This window comes from Ictidomys tridecemlineatus, chromosome 5 (genome assembly GCF_052094955.1).
Source record: "Ictidomys tridecemlineatus isolate mIctTri1 chromosome 5, mIctTri1.hap1, whole genome shotgun sequence".
Lineage (NCBI taxonomy): Eukaryota > Metazoa > Chordata > Mammalia > Rodentia > Sciuridae > Ictidomys > Ictidomys tridecemlineatus.
Window position 1 is genome coordinate 53,990,591 of NC_135481.1, and position 14,293 is coordinate 54,004,883.

Genomic DNA, 14,293 nt, shown 5'->3' on the forward strand with positions numbered 1-14,293 from the left:
ACATGGGAGGCACTGGGTTTAATCCTCAGCATGATGTAAAAATAAATAAAATAAAGGTATTGTGGCTATCTACAACTTAAAAAAATTAAAGAGATTTTACTTCTGTCATAAGGCTAAACAGCAGAATGAAGCAATAGGGGCAAGAGGTATTTAAGAAAACTCATTTTGATTTTACGAGAAATGTTACCATAAAAATATACAACTTGCTGGGTGTGGTGGCACACACCTGTAATCCCATCGGCTCAGGAGGCTGACACAGGAGGATCAAAGCCAGCCCCAGCAAAAGGGAAGCACTAAGCTGACACAGGAGGATCAAAGCCAGCCCCAGCAAAAGGGAAGCACTAAGCAGCGAGAACCTGTCTCTAGATAAAATACAGAATGGTGTTGGAGATGTGGCTCAGTGGCCGAGTGCCCCTAAGTTCAATCACCTGTACCCAAGAACAGTATATAACTAGGTGAAAAAGGGGAAATTAACAGCAGATGGTTTCACATATTTTACAACTCAACATCAACTTTCAAAAAGAGCAACACAAAGGTGTTAGGAGAATTATTTCCAACATATAGGTGGATGAAGAGTTCAGGAACTGTATAATTGTTCATTTAATGGTCAGAGATTAAAAAACATCTCTTATTTTTATTTTTGTTAATTAGTTTTAAGCTTTTACTCAAAGCAGTAGCAATCTTTATTTAGAATACAACCTTTGAGAAGAATTAGTTTTACTAACATTTGAATTTAATTCTTTACTTTTTTTCAAAAGAAGGAAGTGGCTTAATTTTTCATGAAACCAGAAGGTGGAGGGAAGCATTATCTTGGTGAATATTAGTTTTCTTTCCTCTGTGAGACGCATGTCCAGTAGAAAATGCTCTGTGCATTTGTCTGTGAATGTAAAAAGCATCTCATTTTACTGATAGGTCAAGGAAGAGAAAAGTATCAGAAAAGTATCAATTTGGTAAAATAAGAGCTTGGTTCCACCACAGTATAGCAACATTCCCTTACCTGCAAAGTATAGGTTTATAGTGAAAGCATGCTCTGACATATTTTATTAACTATTAGTTCATTTCACAGGACTGAAAAAGCAACACTAATTCATTATTTCTTTTTTTTTTTAAGTATTTTTTTTGAGAGAATTTTTAATATTTATTTTATTTTAGTTCTTGGCGGACACAACATCTTTGTTGGTATGTGGTGCTGAGGATCGAACCCAGGTCGCACGCATGCCAGGCGAGCGCGCTACCGCTTGAGCTACATCCCCAGCCCCTAATTCATTATTTCTAACTCATGTTTTATTTATTCATTACTTTAGTAACAAAAGATTCCCTGTACCAACCCCTCTTCAGTACTAGGGACTGAACCCAGGGCCTCACACAAGCTAGGCAAGCACTCTACCATTAAACTATCCTCAGCTAAATTTCGAGACAGGGTCTCTCTCACTAAGGTGCCCAAGACTGACTTCTAAATTTTGATCGTCTTGCTTCAGCCTCCCAAGAAGTTGCAATTATAGTATGTGCCACTGTGCAAGATTCTTAAAATGGTATTACTGCAACTTTTGTACAATATATTCCACACACACACAGTGTAGTGATACATTTCTATTCTAACATTTGAATTTTAACTGTTCCCACTGTTATTTGGAATAAACTGAATGCAATTCTTCTATATTTCTAGAATAAAGTCTATTAGAGGGGCTGAGGCTGTGGCTTAGTGGTAGAGTGCTCGCCTAGCTTGTGCGAGGTGCTGGGTTCGATCCTTAGCACCACATAAAAATAAATAAATAAAATAAAGGTATAAAAAATCACATCTTAAAAAAAAAAGGCCTATTAGAAATGAACACAGACTGTTCCTTCAGAGGTGACATAATTCATTCATAAACATAAACATGTTTGACACAGAAAGCCGAAAGGCAAGCCATAATACTGGCAAGTCATACACTAAAAATTTCTGACAGCAAGCAGTTTCTCTTCCTTCCTGGCAATCCTCTCTCATGATACAAAGCCAAATGCAGCTTTCTGACAAATGACTTTATGTGGAGACATAACGTGCCATTTTCCTCCCCCTCTCGATATTTGGATGGCTTCCAAAGTGAATTTCAGGAGACGCTTTAAACATGAAACTCAAACTAGCCTACTTTAAAATCTATTCTTTTCCCTAAATGGAAATCTGACAAAACAGGAAGTACCCAGCAGCAGAGAAGCAAGTTCTGCAGCTTTAATATTTACTGGGAACAGCCTAGTTCTTCATGACTATGTAATAAAAATGCAGAAGTTCAAAACTGGGTGGAAAACAGCAAAGTTTGCGGTAGCATACGTAATTTTAAGGCCTTAAAAGCAGTATCACATGATAAATAGAGAAATAAGAAACCGCAAAAGGGCCTTTTGTTTGGCTATATTTCCTTGTATGAAAATCCCTTTCCCAGTTCCTTCTGACTAAGATATAAGCCACCAAAACTATACAAACACTGCAAACAGCGATATGGTAGCAAATAAAAATTTAGAAACAGATTTTTTTGAGAATCAGTAAGAATTTTATAGCTTGGTTTGAGGGAACCAATGGGGCAAAGTGAGATTTTTTTTCTTGCTTGCTATAGCATTTGAGGTAACCCTGCATGTGAATAAATATAAACCCCTAAGTGGTCTGTTAGGATCAGCAGAGTCAATAATATATTATCAAACATACCACCAGCCAAAAAAACAAAAACAAAAACCCCTTCCTCCATAACTTATTCACGCCCTACTTTAAAGCTGTGGAAATAACTAAAGAGCAGTACAGTATACTAAAAGGCCTAAAGTACTAAACAAATATCATCATCATCTATCCTTTCCTTCTTCCCCGGCAAAAGCAAGATGAGATCCACAGGCAGTCAGGAAATGTGTGATTATCTATTAATAAGTCATGAATTAATATAATAGATCAACTGGGAATAGTGACACAGACCTATAATTCCAGCTACTTAGGAAGCCGAGGCAGGACAACCTCAAGTTTTGAGACCAACTTTTTGAAATCCTAACTCAAAATTTTTAAAAAAGGGAGTGGAACGAGGATGTACTTTAGCAGTAGAGTACTTGCTTAGCATGCTGGGGGTCCTGGATTCAATCACTACCAAGTAAATAAATATTTTCTCCTGTAACTGATTTAAGTACACTGAACAGTATAGAAAACAGAAGCTTCACTGTAATGAAATTAGTTGGTAATCATGCTTAGCTATTATTTGAAATTTACTTTAATGTCCAATGAAAACAAAACTCTTAATAAATGGGTTAGAGACAGAACTCAGTGTAAAGTGCTTATTTTGCATGTTCATGGCCTTGGGTTTGATTCCCAGTGAGGGGAGAAAAAAAAAAAAAATCCTTGAAAATAAGGAGGGACATTAAAACTTGTCAGAATATGATCCTATGTAATATGAACATCAACTACTTCCTTAAGTACTAAAATTATCAAGTCAGTGCCTGATACTTCTGATTTGGGTATGAGAAGTACACAATGTAATTCCTATTTGAAAAATGTGGTGCTGGATTAGAAATTTCAAACATTAAGAGTTATAAATACCTAGTCCATGAAGTTTATTCTCTAAAAGCAAAAATTCATGCAGTGACTATCTCAGAGGTCACAGTAATGAGTAAAACCAACAGGCTTATAATTACAACATAACATCTGTTTTTCAAAGCCAGTGTTATTATATTATGATGCTCCTTTAATTCAATGTCCTACTAAGTTATTATAAAAATTCTAAGAACTGCTTCTTTAGATGTATGATATGGCTCTGATATTTCAATTTATCTCCCTAATTTCCATAATTCTCATTTCTTCTAAATCTTAAAGGCCCAAACCCTTATCAGTATCACAGTAACTAAGGATAAAATAAACATACTCAAGAATATCTCTTCCAATTCCTATTCTCATTTCTAGTGTCATGGATTATGGTATTGTGGTTTTTAAAAAGTACTTACATGGTAAAATTATGAGTTCAAAAACTTATTGATCCAGGTGGCCTAGTTAGTCCTTGCTAAACTTTTCTGAAAGAAAATATTCTAATGAAAATTCCTAATTTGTGCATAGTACCCATAGTGCTATTACCCCTCCATAGGCTCTTGAGCCCAATTCAATTCCCAAAACTTTTAAGTGCTCTAATTTTAAGGCACTGATTAAGAGGTTCTTAGAAGTACAAATACTGAAAAAGCACATCTTTAATGACATATATTTGTCTATTAAATGCCATCTTTTGCTTGCTATACATTTTATAACATTTCATTCTACAAATAAGTACCCACAAATGCCAAGGCCTATGAGGCTCCTAAACTTACAAAGGTGAACAAGGTATAAGCTCTCTATCTATAAAGATTTTATGACAAAGTGAAGGACATATAAATAAATGAAATAGCTAAAATGCAATATAGAAAGTGGCAGGAATTATGTATGAGAAAACATGGAGATATTACTTGTAACTACACCTATAGTGCTATCAAGGAAGCTTTACTTAAAATGTATTTGAACATGCAGAGATAAGGCAACATTCTAGGAGGCTGGACTATTACCGAAAACAGAAAAAGGAACAGGAAAAGCATGAGGCTTGTAGAGGGGAAAATGACAGTGGAGAGTGACTGTTGCATATGATTTTTTTTTTTTTTTGAGAGAGAGAGAGAGAGAGAGAGAGAGAGAGAGAGAGAATTTTTTTAATATTTATTTTTTAGTTTTCGGTGAACACATCTTTATTTTTATATGGTGCTGAGGATTGAATCCAGCACAGCACGCAAGCCAAACAAGCACACTGCCACTTGAGCCACATCCCCAGCCCTGCATATGATTTTTGAAGGGAAGAAATAGGAAATAACACTGAAGAAAGGTTGTTATGACCTTGAAGAGGGTCTATAACATAAGAGAGTCATCTAGCTGCTTTATCTCTGTAATAAAAATGATAACATAATAATTTAAACTTTCCTGGGATAACACTCATGTAATAATATTCACATTAAGACCACCTGATTCATAAGTACTTCCTAAATACTTAGTATCATTCTAATAGCACTTCACATGTATTAATGTAATTCTAATCCCAACCTTGTCAGATGAATTCTCTTATTGATGGGGTAGAAAATAAGAGAAATACATCCTAAACCACTAAATTCCCTGGCTACATATTCACATACTAAACCTAGAAGTATTTCTTTGCTATTCCTGAAATATTTTAAAATATTTTTTTAGTTGTAAAGGGGACATAGACTCTTTTTTTGTTTACTAATTTACTTTTTATGTGGTGCTGAGGCTTAAACCAGTGCCTCACACATGCTAGGCAAGCACTCTGCCACTGATCTATAGCCCCAGCTCCCTGAATGTTTTTTTTATATTTTTGTTGTTGTTGTTGTTTTGTATTAGGGATTGAACTCACGAGTGCTTTATCACTGAGTTACATCCCCAGTCCTATTTTTTTTTAATTTGAAATTTTGAGATAGGATCTTGCTAAATTGCCCAGGCTGGTCTGGAAATTATTATCATCCTGCTTTAGTCTTCCAAGTTGCTGGGATTACAGGAATGTGCCACAGAATGGTTTTTTTTTTTTTTTTTTTTGGGTGCTGGAGATCAAAACCAGGGCCTCACACATGCCAGGCAAATGCTCTTCCACTGAGGCACATCTGTAGCCCACCCTGAAGGATTTTTTAAAATATATGATTTTTTAGTTGTAGTGGAACACAATATCTTTTATTTATGTGGTAGTAGCGAGCGCAGTACTCCTGAGCCACAATCCCAGCCCTTCCTGAAATATTTTTACAGCTATTATTCTTACAGGGATAGGAAAAACCTAAATCCTGTCAGGTAACTATAAAGTGGAATCAAAAAGGAAAAAAATAATTTAACATTGTGATTTACCTATACCTAACTAATCATTTAGAAGACTTGCTTTTTCTTGACATAAAATCAGAACTTTTCTCTTGATAAATTACAGGGGGGAAAAAAAGAAACAAAACACAAAACACACACTTTTTTTTTTAAGGCCTTAGAATAACAGGCAAAGGAAGGGTTTGCATGTGATTGTGCAAGTGTGTGTGTATGCGTGTGTGTTAGGAGCAGAAGGGGAATAGGTGGTAGAAGAATCAAAAGAGGTTAACTGGTGAAACTAAGCTCTTTCTTGAGGAATACTTAAAAGTTAACTGTAAAATTTTTGGTACAAGGGACTGAACCCAGGGGTGATCAAACCATACCAAATCCCCAGTCTTTTTTATTTTTTATTCTGAGACAAGGTCTCACTAAGTTGCTGAAGCTGGCTTTGAATTTGTGATCCTCTTGCTTCAGCTTTCCAAGCCACTAGGATTACAGGTGTACACAAAAGTTAACTCTTCACTTGTTCTGACATTTTTTTTGGGGGGGATTGAACCCAAGGTCACTTAACCACTGAGCCATGACCCCAGCCCCTTTTTATATTTAGAGACAGGGTCTCAGTGAGTTGCTGAGGGACTTGCTAAATTGCTGAAGCTGGCTTTGAACTCCTGATCCTCCTGCCTTAGCAGTCTGTGACCTGTTCTGACATTTCTAACTATTAAAATATTTTCTTACATTTCACATTAAAATTTTATGTTAAAATAAAAGTGATTTATTTTTAAAACATTTTTTTAGTTGTCACTGGACCTTTTATTTATTTATATGAGGTGCTGAGGACTGACCTAGGGCCTCACTTATGCCAGGCAAGTGATCTACCATTAAGCCAAAACTCCAGCCCTAAAAGTGATTTCTAAGAACAGGACAATGTAAAAAATTTTTTTTCTTAGTTACAGACAGACACAATACCTTTGTTTTATTCTTATTTATTTTTCTGTGGTGCTAAAGATTGAACCCAGCACCTCACACATGCTAGGTAAGTGCTCTACTACTGAGCCACAACAAAGCCCCAGGACAATGTCAATTTAATTACTTAGATTTCAGCTATTTAAAGATCTTGGCGTATATTCATATTTTGTGTATTTTTTACCTCTCTATATTCTACTGAAATCAAACTATATCAAAACATGCAAAAATTAGTCCACTGAGGAAAAAGCAAAGAGATTTTACCCCATGTGTCTACTTTAAAAATACACTTTATAAGATGCCTTCATAAAACTACTTTGTTTCAATAATGAAAAACTAATTTCTCCTTAAGTTAGAGAATCATCTCATTTTCCTGAACTTATTTAACACATTTAACTTTTTAATCAAAAAGACTTAAAAAAAAACCAGAAATAAGAAAGTCCCGATTAAAAAAGTAGCCAAATCTAATAAACTAGAATTAAAAGTTAAAATATAGAAAACAACATAAGATCCTGAATTAATGCCTGTTCCAATCAGTGACCCTGGAAGTAATTTGACAATTGAATAGACAGATGCTTCCTGGACATTTCAAGCTTTTGCTTATATGTTTAAAAACAAATTGCATCATTTTTACCTACAAGTGGTCTTTCTGATCTTCCTAAATCAATTAATGTAACTATTCCCTCTCCTTAAATCTTGGAAGTGTGACTTTTTTTTTTTCCTTTATACCTCTATAATAAATTAGAGGCTAAGTGCTGTCCACTCTTTCTTCCCCTTCCAAACCTAATAAGCTCTTGCCCACTTTATTACCTTTGCTCTCCAGGTTCCACTCTAGATTTACTTCTTGCTTACACTACCTCAACAGTATCTTCTCTTGGTCTTTCCAATTCCTATTCAATATCTTCAACTTTTCAATCATACTGGACATTATTTTGGAGTAATTTTCCAAGAATATATTTTATGTACATTTTAACCTGTGTCTATTTAAAAACCTTCAGGAAAACTAAAAATATGAGAAATCTATATGCAAAAATACGTGCAGCAAATTACTACTAAGTGTTATATAACAATGCAAACAGAAATAAAATATCAAGAGTCCATCTATAATTAGAAGGCTCATCTTGTGTAAGAATCAATTAAGTGGGGCTGGGCTTGTGGCTCGGTGATAGAGTGGTCGCCTAGCACTTGTGAGGCACCGGGTTCAATCCTCAGCACCACATAAAAATGAAATGAAGCTATTGTGTCCACCACCTACAACTAAAAAACATATATTAAAAAAATACTGGAAGAATGATTAAAAAAAAAAAAGAATTAAGTGAAATCATGGAAAAAGGTCCCACCTCACTAGTTAACAACAAAAGTCTTACAAAGAAGGAAAAAAAAGCAACATGTTTTTCACATATTAATAAAAATGCTAATTATCTGTGTTTTGGTCTGTTCTCTTAGGATTAATTTAAAGGGTCATTCGTTATTCAGTCATTTTTATGACTTCTGAAACGACGTTTTGAAAAAGTCTACACTAATTTACACTATCACCCTCCATGTGAGTTTAGTTACTGGTATTGAGTAGTCTGTAATGAGTATTTTTCTTAATAGGTGAAAAACATGTTGCATTCCCCCCCACTTCTTTTTAAGATCATTTCCCTTTTCTTTCTCTCTCTCTTTTTTTTTTTTGGATAATATTCCAACCACAAGGTTGGAATATTATCCAAAATTGGAATATTATCTTTACATGTTCAAATTCTTTTTTAAGTAAAGATTTTTTGGGGGGTGGGGAGTGTTACCGGGTATTGAACACTATCATTCTACCACTGAGCTACATCCCCAGCCCTATTTTTAATTTTATTTATTAGAGACAGGATCTCACTTGAGTTGCTTAGTACCTTGATTTTGCTGAGGCTGGCTTTGAACTTGTGATCTTCCTGCCCCTAGTAAATCTTTCTTTTCTTGGGGGGGGCGGGGTGTGCCAGAGATTGAACTCAAGGGCACTCAACCACTGAGCCACATCCTGAGCCCTATTTTGTATTTTATTTAGAGAGGGTCTCACTGAGCTGCTTAGTGCTTTGTGGTTAACTGAGGCTGGCTGTGAACATGTGATCCTCCTGTTTAAGCCTCCTGAGGCAGTGGGATTAGAGGTGTGCGATACTGCGCCCAGCTAGTAAATCTTTCTTGATACCTCTATATGTATTGCTACAAGATCTTTACCTAACTGGTTTACCAACTGCCCAAAATACATCTTTTCTTATATAATCACATTCTTGCTCACAACCTTCCATCCAATTATAAAGTCTTCTTTCTTTCTAATTTTACAGGTTATATATCATTACCCTTAAAAAGTTTCAAACACCAATTAATAAATTTCCTTCTACTGTTGTGTTTTAATGGTGCTGGGGATCTAACCCGAGACCCTATACATGCTAACTATGTTCTTTACTACAGATGGACATGTATACACCTACACACACACACACACTCCTACATACACATGTACATATATGTATATCCCCAGCTCCTCTGTTCTTTCTTAAAGCAATGTGTCTTAAAAATTTCTAGATCTCCTTGACTGTATAGAGAACTTTATTATTATTTAAATCTTTAAATAAAGATCTAATTTTCTTAAATCTTTTGAAGCATGTATTTAGACTAACTTTTCATGTTTAATTATGTTCTCTTTTATTGACAGTAAGTTTCTCAAGCACAGATCCTTGTAGAAAAGCCATTTAGTAACCAGATCTGCATAAATCCAAATCCTAAGTATGCTGTTATTCTATTTTTAATTATATGTAGAAAAACATCATTATCTATGACTCCATGTGGCCATAAAATCATCAGTGAGCTGATTTTAGAGCTGATTAGATAGAGCAAAAGACAATATAGATTAAAATGTATGCTTTGATAATAAGCAAATTATGTAATTTCTCAAAAATAAGTCTAGGAATCAGTTCTACTCAACAATCAGTTCTATTCTGAACATATACTGATATTTCTAGAAATAACTGTACAATGGAATAATAAATTCTATTATTTTTTACACACACACAGGACCAACCTTGATTATTTAAGGATAAACTAAAATTACACACCAGAAATGGGATTTTTCAAGACCCAGCAGATTCAAGCCTTTCAAAACTGGGATACATAGCTTCATTTCCCCAGAAAATCAGTCTTATTCTGAAAGACAAAGACTTCTTTTGAGTTATGTTATAGCTTAGACATTTAGAATACACACTATTATAAAAAAAATTATCTTACTGCTGAACTCTCACTGGTCAAATTTTCTTTTCAAGTTTTTAGAAAGAAAGAGGGACCCCATGAATATGCTCACGGTGTTCTTTGATAAAAATATTAAGTATTACTTAAAAATTCAAAAATGGAAGCCAGTCCTGGTGGTGCATGCCTGTAGTCCCAGCTACCCAACAGTCTGAGGCAAGAGGAAAATCTGAACTCAGGAGTCTGAAGCCAGTCTAGGAAGCATGGCAAGTCCCTGCCTCAAAAAAAAAAAAAAAAAAAAAAAAAAAAATCAGAATCAGGATTGACATGAATGGTTAAACAAATATAAGGATGTCTTTAGATTTTAGTGAAAAATACCTCATAGGGCACTAATTATATACCTTCATTTGAATCCGTAAATAAAACATTCTTTCAAAAATAGTTTTATATCACTGAAACATCACTAATAATTTGACATTTTGATTCTGTATGAAGCATTACTCTCGTTAGTCAAGTTCACTAAGTTATAAAGATGCGCAATTTAGGCTGGGGTTGTGGCTCAGCACTAGAGCACCGACCTAAAATATACGAGGCCCTGGGTTCGATCCTAAGCACCACATAAAAATAAATAAATAAAATAAAGGTATGGTGTCCAACTATAATTTAAAAATAAATATTTAAAAAGATATAGATGAGGTAGAGAGAGAAGATGTGAGGGAAGGGGAGGGGGGATAGTAGGGGATAGGAAAGGTAGCAGAATACAACAATTACTAATAGGGCATTATGTAAAATTGTGGATGTGTAACCAATGTGATTCTGCAATCTGCATTTGGGGTAAAATTGGGAGTTCATAACCCACTTTAATCTAATGTATGAAATATGAGATGTCAAGAGCTTTGTAATGTTGTGAACAACCAATAAAAAAAAAAAGAAAAAAAGAAAAAATAAAAAGATGTGCAATTTTATAATTTCCTTCATTTATGTCTATGAAAAATACTGTCTAATAACTCTTCAGTTAATATTTATCTGCAGTTGCCTTCTATTAAGATTTAAAATCCTTGGTGCTGGGGGTATAGCTCAGATGGAAGAGTGCTTGTCTCTCAAGCCCAAGGCCCTGGGTTCAATCCCCAGCACCAAAAAAAAAAAAAAAAAAAAAAAAGATTTAAAATCCTTAAAGGATTGATGAATAAAGTCTTAAGAAAATTATATTGATACATTATTAATGGGTTCTGTAAATATGTATTTTATTAATAACTACAAATCAATTGAATATTAAGTATCTGGAACATTAAAAAATCTGAAGGTTACCTTGGCATCTGTAGAACATCATTAATTTTCAAAAGTACTATTAAAAATGTTATGTTAGCTTATTATTTCTCACATTTTGTATACAATTGTACATACAGATTCAATATCTTACAATGTACTAGGAGGAGGAACATATTGGCAATTAAAAACAGTTGCTGCCTTTTGGGAACATTCTTAAACCTGAGAAGAGGCAAATAATTGCAAAGAAAGTGAGGTGAAAGGTATGTAAAAGGCACTATGAGGCTACAATAGCACTAAGGGAATGTATATGTAAATATGTGAAACTTTAGGGAAGGCTGCATGGAAACACAAAGTAGTAATACTCAACTGACTTGAGTATTAACTCCTTGAGGGGGGAAAAAAAAACTGTAATAATTCTATTTGAGTAACAGATCTCAGAAATAAAGAATAAACAGAAAACTGGGTGGAAGGTTTCAATTAAAAAAAAAGGACAACAAATAAAATCATAAGGCAAGAGAGCTTTCTGATGGACAATTGTACAAGTATCCAAACCCTCAAATGTACAATTCTTTTGGCCTTATATTTCCACTTCTGGGAATTTATTACAAAAAATTAATTAGGGGTATGCTAGAAGATCTACATGCCTAGAAATTTTAGTCACTGATATGTACAAGGATATTCACTGACATATTAGTGCTATTATAGAAAAGTAAACAAAACAGGTCATATAAATTATGGTACATCTGTCCTATCTAACACTATGAGGCCATGAAAGATGCTTTATGGATAAATTATTTCTGATGTTCCCAGTGGGTAAAAAATAAGTACAATTAGGATTTAAAAAAAAAAATATATATATATATATATATGTTTTATTTAATTGGACACAATACCTTTATTTTATTTATTTACTTTTATGTGGTGCTTAGGATCAAAACCAGGGCCTTGCACATGTTAGACAAGCTCTGAGCCACAACTCCAGCCCTAGAATGATATTTTAAACCATCAAAATAACCCTCTGCACAGTATGAACTGTAATTACTATCATTTGGTAGAATAGAAGAAATTTGGGGGGGTTGGGGTTGTGGCTCAGCGGTAGAGCGCTCATTTAGCACATTCGAGGCCCTGGGTTCTATCCTCAGCACCACATATAAATGAATAAATAAAGATATTGTGTTCAACTACTTCTAAAAAATAAATGTTAAAAAAAAGAAATACAAGAAATTTTTATCTTCTTTGGGTTTTTCAGTAATTTCCAAAAGATCACTGACACGCAGTGCATATTTATATCAAATAATAACTCTATAAAGTTGGTAATATTAACTATGTGTGAATGCCCCCTGGGAAATTTGATATTATTCTACTGTTTTATAATTACCTTTTAAACAAAATCACCTCACTCTTAAACTTGCTTATTGATCTCTGTATAAGAAATTTTTAAATGGGGGGTAGGGGTTATAAAAATATACAGTGTTTCTTCATAAAAACATGAAGCACTCTGAAGTCCAGAAATAAGAACTACATGAATAGGTAAACAATTCTGAGGATGTCCTAATTTGGGGATTTCAAACATCACATCTGAAGCTAATTAAGCAGACTTATTTGAACCCTTGACCAAATAAAACCTCTTTCAACTACCATTCTTGCATTCTAGTATTTATTTACTAGTCCACAGAAAACTTTTCCTGGTGGTCCACTCAATTGTAGAGTCTTACAGATATTAGAACTCACCTCTATCATACTTGAGCTGTTTGCCACTGATATGTTGTCTTCAACCAACTGCCAAAAACAAAAAGTAAACAAAAAAACCCCAAAGAGTTGTTAAATCACTCAACTGTTCTCTAGTCTTGAGGCCCACGCATCTATTCAGTTAAGTATGACTAGGTCACTCACTGGAAATACAGATGTTTCACATTTTTAATGAACAATTTTGAGAAAAATCAACTTGGTAAAAAATAAATTCTACGTTAAAATGTCCTCTTGTGCAAATTTAGTCGGTGTTGACTGTCAAAGATATTACATTCTTTATAAGTGTCAATAACCCAGATGCACTATTTAGAATATGTCAGTTCTTGACTGCTTTAACAGACAAAGTGTTGCTAACAGCTCCATAGGGGAAGTCCTTTCAACAAAGGTATTTTCAGTTGCAGAGGTATTGCTAGTCTCTTTCACAAAGTAGCCTCGACGAGCACAGTGACACTCATCTTGACTAAGGTCACAGTAGCAGCCTCTGAACCAGCAAGTAAATTCCTTGGCATTCTAAATGCCAGAGCCTGCTAGCTTCCTTCAAGCTTCGTATGGGAGGGGTAGGAGGAAAACACCTCCCCCAACGCAAGAGGTTTCAAAGAACCATATCCTCCCTGTGTTAACAAGGACACCCCTACGGCGGTAACTTCTCTGGTGGAAAATATGACAAGTCCCTGAAACGCACTTCCAAAGGGAGGAAAGACTGACTGCTCGGAGAAAAATCCAGAACACCGCTCATTCTCTTGAGTAGGGACCACAGGATTACCTCCCAGGACCACGAGTCAGCCTCCTCAGTCTTTCTCTTTCCTAGGCGGGAGAGGAAGCCTCGCCCCCTTACACCCCGCCCCCACACTCCACCCCACGGCGGGGAAACCTACTTTAACCATGGCCGCCTGCGGCCCCTTCACTTCCGGTGCCGGTACCGCTAAAGCTGCGCCATCCCCTAGTCAGTCGGGCAACCATAGCCTCCAACTCACCTTTTCAAAAGCTCTGAGACTCCACCGGTCTTCATTGAGTGCTGTCCCGGAGCGAACGTTGAATGGGCGCCACATTAAAATAAATCTACCGGCTGAAAACTCCGCTTCCTCCAGCCAGGAACATAAAATGCGATAGAGCTGCGACCACTGCTGCCGGGACAAAATGGCGCCGAGAAGCTGGTTTAGCGCAGGCGCCTTGGAAACACCCTGCCCCGCCCCCGTGCAAGCTCCTGGCTGCAGTTCTGGGTTCCGTTTCCATGGGACACTTCACCGCCAATCCTCGTGTGGAACTGCTCTTCCTGACCCCTCAATGCACCAA

At 35.6% G+C, this 14,293-nt stretch overlaps 1 long non-coding RNA gene across 3 annotated transcripts in view; it reads right to left on the bottom strand.

Moving 5' to 3' along the window:
* LOC106144791 (uncharacterized) overlaps positions 1–14,189 on the bottom strand; it is an 18,296-nt gene extending 4,107 nt beyond the window's left edge. Inside the window, exons 1-4 of one of the 3 annotated variants that reach the window (XR_013438954.1) lie at positions 13,975–14,189; positions 12,983–13,030; positions 9,856–9,943; positions 726–877 (exon numbers count right to left, since the gene is read on the bottom strand). This is a non-coding gene — a long non-coding RNA (uncharacterized LOC106144791). The remainder of the gene's footprint in view (positions 1–725; positions 878–9,855; positions 9,944–12,982; positions 13,031–13,974) is intronic. The other 2 variants (XR_005729364.2, XR_001229688.4) reach the window with 2 other exon arrangements.
* Positions 14,190–14,293: the final 104 nt, after the last annotated feature.